General features: G+C 36.5%; 2 non-coding genes across 2 annotated transcripts; both read right to left on the bottom strand.

Moving 5' to 3' along the window:
* Positions 1 to 7,921: 7,921 nt before the first annotated feature.
* On the bottom strand, positions 7,922 to 7,994 carry Trnak-cuu (transfer RNA lysine (anticodon CUU)). The gene has a single exon. It is a non-coding gene; the product is annotated as a tRNA-Lys (tRNA).
* A 424-nt stretch (positions 7,995 to 8,418) lies between these two features.
* Positions 8,419 to 8,491, bottom strand: Trnak-cuu (transfer RNA lysine (anticodon CUU)). Its single transcript has one exon. It is a non-coding gene; the product is annotated as a tRNA-Lys (tRNA).
* Between the last annotated feature and the right edge of the window lie 811 nt (positions 8,492 to 9,302).

The raw sequence follows: 9,302 nt of genomic DNA, 5'->3' as shown, positions 1-9,302 counted from the left end.
ATTAAACAAAACTTTGCATGCAAAGTTAAAAAAGGATGCTGATCACAAATATGTGATAAAAAAAGGGGGTTCTGATTGAAAAATTTGAAGTTGATGCTCGTTTTAATATGAAGACGACCCCTTAACAACAATTTTTTAACATAATTTTGTAGAACTTTTTATTTCTGAAACAATGACACCTCTCACGTGTCTGTAGTGTCAATAGTCTTTGAATACGATCGAGTGTTTCGTTTTTTTTTCTATGACTGTACATGAAATATAAAGCCAGCTCAGTCATTTCCAGCCAAGGACGGCAGTTTCGTGCTTATTAGCATGCATTAGCCCGACAGAAGAAGACACCGGAGTTGGAGATGAAAATTTTCTTAAGGAGGACAAGAGTGCCAAATAAACTGGTAGCTAATATAGAATTAGCGCAGACCAGACGAGTGACCGAAGCAATGGTTCGGTTCAACTTGAGTATTTCATATATTTCTGCTTTAGCCCTGGCTAAGGCTCCTATATAAGGGGAGCTGACTTATCCGACATTTTGGTTCCAAAATTATCGGGCGAAAAAAATAAACATTTGTACAAAAGCCTCATTGCAGAAAACTGGTGTCCAAACTTTAGGTGTGTTGCCCGATTGATGTTTGATTATTTTATTCTGTGGATGAATACAATTTAATTAATACAAATTAAAAACAAATAAGGTATGAAAATGAGGTTTATTACCGTAAACATTTCCCGATACATTTTAGCTGAATTTGTAAACGAAGTTATCTTTCAAAATTTACCTAAAGTGACATTTTACTCAACTTATCATCAATTATTTTACGACTTAGCAACCAGCGAATATTATGACGTATTTATAAATACTAGAAACGAGGTTGGACCCAATTCTGTCTTGGAACCAAAATGTCGGATAAGTCAGCCTGTCTTTTTCAAGGGGCTCTAGCCCTGGCTATTGGACGGTAACTTACTGAAAGTTACTGATATTTTATTGATATTTTATTTGTCGTGTGCTTACATATATATTTAAATAGTAGATAGTAATATGGTACCCGTTTAGCTTCCACGTCCCAGGTAGACTGTCGTCTGTAGAATATATTGTACAAAACCAGTAATTTTTTTATGAGTTGGTTTTAATTAAAATTCACAGAACAATCGACAATTGTTAATTGTAGTAAACTACAATTAACAGTTAATTAATTGTTAACTGTGGTAAACTACAACTAACAATTAATTGTTAACTGTAGTAAACTACAATTAACAATTAATTAATTGTTAATTGCAATTTTCCACAATTACAATTGATCAATTGTTAGTTGTTGTTACGTTTACCAATTAATCAATTGTTAATCTTTAATTGTCAATGCATTTAAAATTTGCCCAACTCTGCTTGCGGGTAAGTCGGCGCCTTTGATCTTTTGAGGAATAAAAGAGCCTGATAAGAGGCGTATCGAGTGAAGCCTTGATCATACCGCGTATTTCTGTTGTGTGCGTGTAAATACAACAGTAGTTTTGACTCCTTTCGCACGCACACGATCAGTTAGGAACCGAAGCTTTGCTTCTACTGCAGTTTATCTCGCATGCAAAACAAACTTTCACGAACGAAATTTTGATATTGAGTACCAACGCTATAAGAGCAATAGAATAACTTACATACAGGTTAAAAATAATAAATATTACTGGAAGTTATATAAAAAGCATTTTTTTTTCTGAACAGTGAAAAAAAAAAAAAAAACTACAAAATGCTTCTGATATAATTCTTGCTGTTTCTTACGTAAAATTACACCTAAATTGAAAGGCCTAATTAACGCCCCCCCCCCCCCCATCACATCCAACTTTTTAGAAGTGGTACTCCACATTTTTTTCCAGTTTTCGACAGTTTCATAGCCATTATTTTTATTCGGAGAGAAAGAGAGCATTGTACAAACCATGAACACTCTTCTGATAGGCTAGACAGATGCAAAGTTCAAAAGCATGAGCATTCGGAGGACGTTGAGGGGCTCATGGGGAAGGCGGGGGGGGGGGGGTACAATGGACTTGCGCTATAACGCATGTTTTTCACGAATAACGTATCTTTTAACGGGAATATCTCTGAATTTTTCAGTAGGCAGCCAGGATAATGTCCGAAAGGTTACTGAATTTCAGCGAAAAACGTTCCTTGTTTTTGCAAGATACGTTACTGGCAGAAATTGGGCACATCAGCTGCCTATTATTTCCCAGGAACGTTCCTGAATCGTTTTTACAGTGTATGATTTCGGTAAATCGTGGCCCGACTGTAATAAAGGGTGTGTTTTTTTTAGAGGTACAGAACTTTAGGTTCAAATAAAACACCGTTAAATGATATAAATCGCCATGAATTTGGCTTTTTTCGAAAGATTATTCTTTGCCATCTTTATTTAAATGTGATTTCTGGTATATGGCCACTTCGGCTGGCTTGGAGAATGTCTAATCGGGAAGTTCAATTTTCTATTACTTTTTGCAGCAATGGGGGCCGAATGTGAGTGATATGTGGCGAATGTTCTTGTCCTAGGCGTCAATCATCTGTGGCTTATCGGTGTAGAACTGAGACTTCACACAGCCCCACAAAAAATACACCAGCGTAGTTAAATCGCATGATCTCACAGGCCAATTCACGGGTTCATTAAGCGAAATTATTCGTTCACCTAAAGTTTGTTTCACAATTGTGACACGCGCTGTGTGGTGTTGCACCGTCCTGTTGTCTATTCATGATGAAATGGCAAACCAAACTAAACACAAAACAAGTGACAACTATCAAAATGGCCCACAGATCAAATAGCGTTCCCGACTTAAAGTTCTATACCTTTAAAAAAAAAGCACTCTTTAGCTACAAAATTGTCAAAAACTAGAAAAAAAAAAATGTAAGGGAGGGAGCACCATTTTCAAAATATTTGACGTGATAGGAGAAAACGATGGTCTTACTTGTATTCAGGAGATACATTTAGATGAGAATCAGCAAGGGGGGAGGGAGTGCCTCGTAGTGTAGTTAAATGTGATCCATTAAAAATTATGAGTTTTTGACTGGGTTCTGGTGCTTTTGAGGTTTACTATCGAAACATTTGACTGTAAGCGCTCTTGCCTATCCTAGGATAGTATTTTAAGTATTTTACAGACCCCCTAACCTCCCCCCCCCCCAGGAGAAAATTTTGACTGCGTTAGCACCTCATCGCATTTCATATTTTATAGACATAAGTTCACATATTTGTAGAGATAATAGAAATATCCTGAAACGTTTAATCGCTTTTCGCACATCGGTTATAACAAAACAAAACAAATTTATAAATTTCCTCAAGGTAATGGAAGATGCTTCTTCTGTGCAATCTGTGAGCCTAGTTCTAATTATCTTTCAAAGAGTTGATCATTCCAGAGCCAAATTACGCTCATTTACTGCTGAAACTACAGGAAAATTATACTTTCACTCTTCGCTCATAATAAACTAAAAATCTGAACTCATTTAATCATTCCAGTTTGCATTATAACTCAGTAGAATATGCTGAATCTTCCAAATAAAGCAGCCTTAAATGTTCTGTTCTTTTTTTCCTCGATTTCCATTGCGTGCTCCTAACGATACTTAGGTTAAAATGCTATTTTAGCTACCAGTCAATTTTCCCTGCAAGCCACCCAAGTAGGAAGATGACAATCTATTCCGTTCTTTTCCATTCCTTCCTCCAAAGACCCTTTATAGACTCTTCAAACGCTCCCCCTTCCAGGTGACTTAGTATTTTTTCGCTTGTTTTACACCTCATTGAGGAACCGCTCTTTCTACTAAAGTATCCAGTTTAAAATGAATTGCTAAAGGAGCATTTGGTGCAGTAGTTGTAATTACAGTATCTGACAGCATATTAGCACCTGAATATAAGTATGATAACTCTGATTTAATATTTTAAATTGCATTCTTGGTTTTGGAAATTTTAAAATAAAACATTTAAAAGGAGACTGAAATAACATAAAGAATATTTTCATTCGCAAATAAAAGTAACATGAAGAATAATTTGTGTGTTGAATATTACAACTCAAAGTTTTAGTAGCTGACTAAGTTGACCCGCGGGATGTATTCGCGCTCGAAATTTCTAACCCTGCTGTTAAACACCATATGGAAAAATTAACATACTTGCAAACAGCATTCCTGTTGCATTAATTTTAATGCCTTACGTAATACGTGGTGTAATATTATGTAATATACAAAATGAGCTTCACGCAAAGTTGTTTTTCCAAAAATGCTATGAAGACAGACTCAACAAACAGGGACTTGTTCTCTGGACCATTCGTTTTAAAGTCTGACGTTCCACCGACGAAACTATCCAAGGGCGGATCCAGAAATTTTTCTAGAGAAACATCAAAAGTGTAAAAGTCTCAAATCTTTCTTCTCCTACCTTTAACATTTTCAAAGATCGTCTAAATAGGCGTTTTTTGAACTTCAATGTCAAAATTTTTTAGTGAAGAGTTTCTCAAGGAAGGGACGATCGTCCCATCGTTCCTCCCTTGCATCCACCCTTGAAGCTATCAGATTTTCTCTGCGACCAATTCAGGTAAACCTTTCCATTCCAACCAAACCAATTCATGTTTTTTGACCCTGTATAAATCAATCAATAAATAAAATAAAAAAAAAATAACTCTAATTTGAATTCCGAAACTTTGAATTTAAATTATGTTTTTCGCAATCACGAGTTGCGACAAGACTCTACTGGTTAGAGTTATTGTTTCTAGAAATGGCTTCCCCGCCCAAGCATGTCCCTCTCCTGGGTGCTTACGTGTATATAGTTGTGTGTGTGTGTGTGTAGGCTTACGTGTGTGCAAGTAGGCGTGTGTATGTGTGTAGGCTTACGTGTGCGCATGTAGGCGTGTGTATGTGTGTAAAGGCGTGCGCGGGTAGGCGAATGTGCATGCGCATGCGTGTGTAGGACATGGACGCCACCGCCCAGCAAAAGTGTATTCCGGGGGACAGTGCTCAGGACCAGCCGCGCCGCCGCCGGTGGACGGTGGTGCTGCAGGCCTGGTCCAAGCTGAAAAAGGAACCACAACGCCAAGGACAGTCAAATGAAAGCAATAAGCAATCGTGATTGCTCAAAAAAAATATTTTTATACAAATAACATATACTAATAATAAGAGTAGACCGAGCTTTCTCATTCTTGCTGATAAAGAAAATTGGTTCATAGATGTATCATGTGACTAGTGGAAGGGCTTGGCGAAGACTTTGGCAGCATGGTTGCTAGATGGCAGCATTATCTATAGTTTGGCACTCGACATGTATTTTAAGACAATGTGTTTTCATTAAAAAAAACTTCCAGGTGCAGAGATTGAACTGTTTTTCTTTTAGTTATGCATTATTTTGACATTAGTAATAGTTTTTGATCAGTTTTCGGTAACTTTTATTTCATTTGGAGCTGTCAGCGTTGGCGTGAACGAAATGGCGTAAACGTTTTGCGTTAACGCAAAAATGTACTAATCGGTATCTTAAATTGAAACTGTAGGTAAAAATCTTACCGTTTGCCGATTCTTCTTGGTCGCTTGCATCTTTTATTGCTTAGAGAGTTATTGAAATTGACTAAAGAAAATGCACAATACTATCTAAACGAAAAACTCACTATATTAACAAAATATTTACAACTTAGAATAACAAATTTACAAATCGGACTCCATAAAAGATCATTCTTCCGTGTTCCATCAATTCTATTTATTTTTTTTTCGCGCTGGCGTTGATCGTCTGCTACGATTAACGCCCGCTGTTGCTAGGATATCCACCAGTCACATGGTTTGGTTTATGAGCAGCAAAAGGGTTGCCATAGCTCGGTCTACTCTTATTATTAGTCTATGACAAATAAGTATTGAAAATTCTGTGCAGTGCATAATTTGAATTTCCAGTGCAATTAGCAGTAATAACCTTTTAAAATGTAAACCGAGTTAACGAAAAGAGCAATTTGAGTTATGAACTGAAGTTAATAATTAACCGAGTTGATGTGTGCCTCACGCGACTTCCTTTTATTCCAATTTGATGTCATTTTCCCATTATTGGTAACTTGCATGTGATTCAATAGTTTTCTCTCTAAATATCACCAACAGTTTCCAAATTGAAACCAGATTTTAAAAAAAAACAAAAAAAAAAAAAAGAAAAATCGCCAAATTTGTTGCCAAGTTGGCGACAAAACTTGGCGACCAAAAGACTGGCTTTATATCGCCAAGTGTCCGCCAAATTGTAACACCACTTGAGTTTACATCGAAATTAATAATGATTTCCCCCCAAAAAGGGGTAAAAGACATCCTTAGAAACACCCGAATGCAACCAAAAGAGGAGGTGCACAACTAGACTCCACTAGGAGTCTACGTACCAAATTTCAACTTTATAGGACACACCGTTCTTGAGTTATGCGACATACATACGCACATACGCACATCCGCACTTACGCACGTCCGCAGATACGCACATACATACATACGTACATACAGACGTCACGAGAAAACTCGTTGTAACTAACTCGGGAATCGTCAAAATGGATATTTCGCATGTCTATACGTTCTTAGGCACTTATCCACATGTGATGGAGTCGGAAAAAAAAAAACAAAAACACTCCACATTCATTTGGGGGTGTAATAAAATTTAATGATTGGAATTTCTTGCTTTAGTAACACAAAGAATGCTTTTAAATGCAAATACAACACAAAATGCACATATCTTAGGCTCTGAAGACAACTTTTAAATAAATTTTGAACAAGTATCTGATTTTTGCGACACAATTATTGCACAGAATTTTGGACAAAGATTACATTTATAACAAAGTTTGTGACAGTTGAACAAGCCTGGCAACGCTAGTGTCTTAACTTTGCTTGCGTCAAATTGATATGATTAAAATAAATTCACATAAAATACAAACAATTACCGTTATGGACAGTGTATCCTTTAAAATTGAGTTTATTACAGATGGTAAACAACAAATTGCAGTTACGTTACAGTAAATAATTAATCGGTATCCCCCCTCCCCCCCCCCCCCCCCCCCCACCTTTTCTTTGCAGTTTTTACTTTTGTTGGAATGCCGTAAAAGAACGTCTCTTTTAGGGATTTTTAAGGTCTTATAAGAATTTATCTCTACAGTTGGCGGAAACCTAACCTGGCCACCTTGTGAAAGCTACTACGGACAAAGCCGTGAGGGTGCCACTAGTGTTTTATAAATGTGCAGTAAGGAATCAAAGATTCAAGGAGTTTAGTTATTAAATCGATACCTCGTTGGTGCATACTTTTGAGAACGAACATAATCATTCATGGAATGTCGTTAAAAAGTGTTAAATTTTTTCTTTGTCTTCCAACAACACAGTTTAAGCACCAGATCAAAACAAATATGGAGAACACAGCAAAATAACTATGATGTTGATTCATAAGTAAAACTAAAATGGGTTTAAATGGGTCTAAAAATGGTTAAAAAGGAATCATCGCAACTCAAAACGTGCAAATCCGTCAAAAGTCGAAAAGTTTCGCAATTCCAATACTTTCTTCTACACATTACATACAAAAGAAAGTGAAAATGTAAAATTCGTTTTCCTTTCTTGCTCTAACAGAAAAACAATTTTCTCTTTTTTCTGCGTCATAGAAATGTGTAAATTTTTATTTTATATTTGTATTCCTATGTTTACTTCTACCGTAAACGCAGTGTATTTTTTCCCCCTTGCTTCAGAAAATATAAACTTTCTGAATCAATGCAGAAAAGTATCCTGTTTGTTCTCATAGCGAAAGAAATTTTTTTTTTTCAAGCACTAAACTTCAAAATTGGATGGGAGTTTTAAAAGTTTTTATGCCATTTCACCAAGTTATCCGTCGTTTCGTAAAGCAGTATTTATTTGGAGACAAAATTATTAACGACAAACTGGAGTTGAAATTTTCTGAATAGTAGTTTCTAAGTATACGAGTTTTGCAATAAAAAAGTTCACCGCCCAACGTGGGGCTCGAATCCACGAGCCCGAGATTAAGAGTCTCGTGCTCTACCGACTGAGCTAGCCGGGCTTGCTTAGCCCTCTACAAGTTTTAATTAGCTTCGTAAACGCAGGTTTGATAGAAATTTTTTCCCTCACTGATTCAAAAGATTCTCACCCATCAATGTCACCTTATTTTGCTAAGAAATCTGACACGTTTAGAGAAGGAAACCGTTTCGCACTTTTGTGATTTAAAAAACGCTCCCGCCCAACCTGGGGCTCAAATCTACGATTCGGAGATTAAGAGTCTCGTGCTCTACCGACTGATCTAGCCGGGCTTGGTAACAAAGATGTAATTTTTAAATAAATTTGACAACAAAGCTTTATTAAGAAAAAATTTTCTTACTGATACAAATAATGATTCTCGCCGTTCAATATTTCCTTTTCTGCTAAGAAAAGTGACGGGTTTAAAGAAGGGAACTATTTTTCGCGCTTTTGAATTAAAAAAGCGCGTCCGCCCAACGTGGGGCTCGAACCCACGACCCCGAGATTAAGAGTCTCGTGCTCTACCGACTGAGCTAGCCGGGCGTCGGAACAAGCTCATCAACAATAAAATAACTTAACTTCCCTGATAAATCAATATGTTATTTTACACATTCTTTAAAAGAAAAATTAAATCGTCACTTATCAACAAACCGCAATATCAAGCACGAAAGATAATATTTCATTCTTATCTCTAAGTATCCAGCCACCACGAGTTACGTTAAAGTAAATACATGGTGTCCTGAAAAAGACTGAGTGTTTTCAAAAATTTATAATTGGAGAATGATTAATGAGAAAAAACTTATTCTTGCAGAAATGTAATGTGGTGGGCGCTAATTTTTTCCCCCCTCAGAGTTCCAAATTATAGTTCAAAAATTTGTCAATAGATGGCGCTAAACATAGTAAGCTGGGAAGTCAAAAAAGAATAGAAATTTACCGCTTTTTCCTCCGATTGCGACATGGGATTACAGCCGACGATTGTTTGAAAATATTGTTTTGTTCTTTTGTTCATTACTTTCGAAAAATTATGATGTAATTTTCTATCTTTTTTTTTATTTACGGGCTTACTATCTGCAGCGCCATCTATTAGAAACATTTTCAACTAAAATTTGGAACTCGGGGGGGGGGGGGGGGATTTGTGGCCCACCGCATGAATTTTCTGCAAGAATTATTTTTTTTTTATCATTAACCGTTTTCCTGTTATAAGTTTTTAAAAACAGTCAGTCTTTTTCAGGACACCTTGTAAATTTACTGTAGGAAAAACATACATTCTGCTCTTTTTTTTCTGCAGTTTAATTAATAAGAATTTTCCTACACGAACCGGGGAAGGGGTGAGCTCAACAACTCTAGGTGTTTG

The sequence above is a fragment of the Uloborus diversus genome, chromosome 8 (assembly GCF_026930045.1).
Source record: "Uloborus diversus isolate 005 chromosome 8, Udiv.v.3.1, whole genome shotgun sequence".
Classification (NCBI taxonomy): Eukaryota; Metazoa; Arthropoda; class Arachnida; order Araneae; family Uloboridae; genus Uloborus; species Uloborus diversus.
This window is presented reverse-complemented; position numbering and strand designations above follow the sequence as displayed.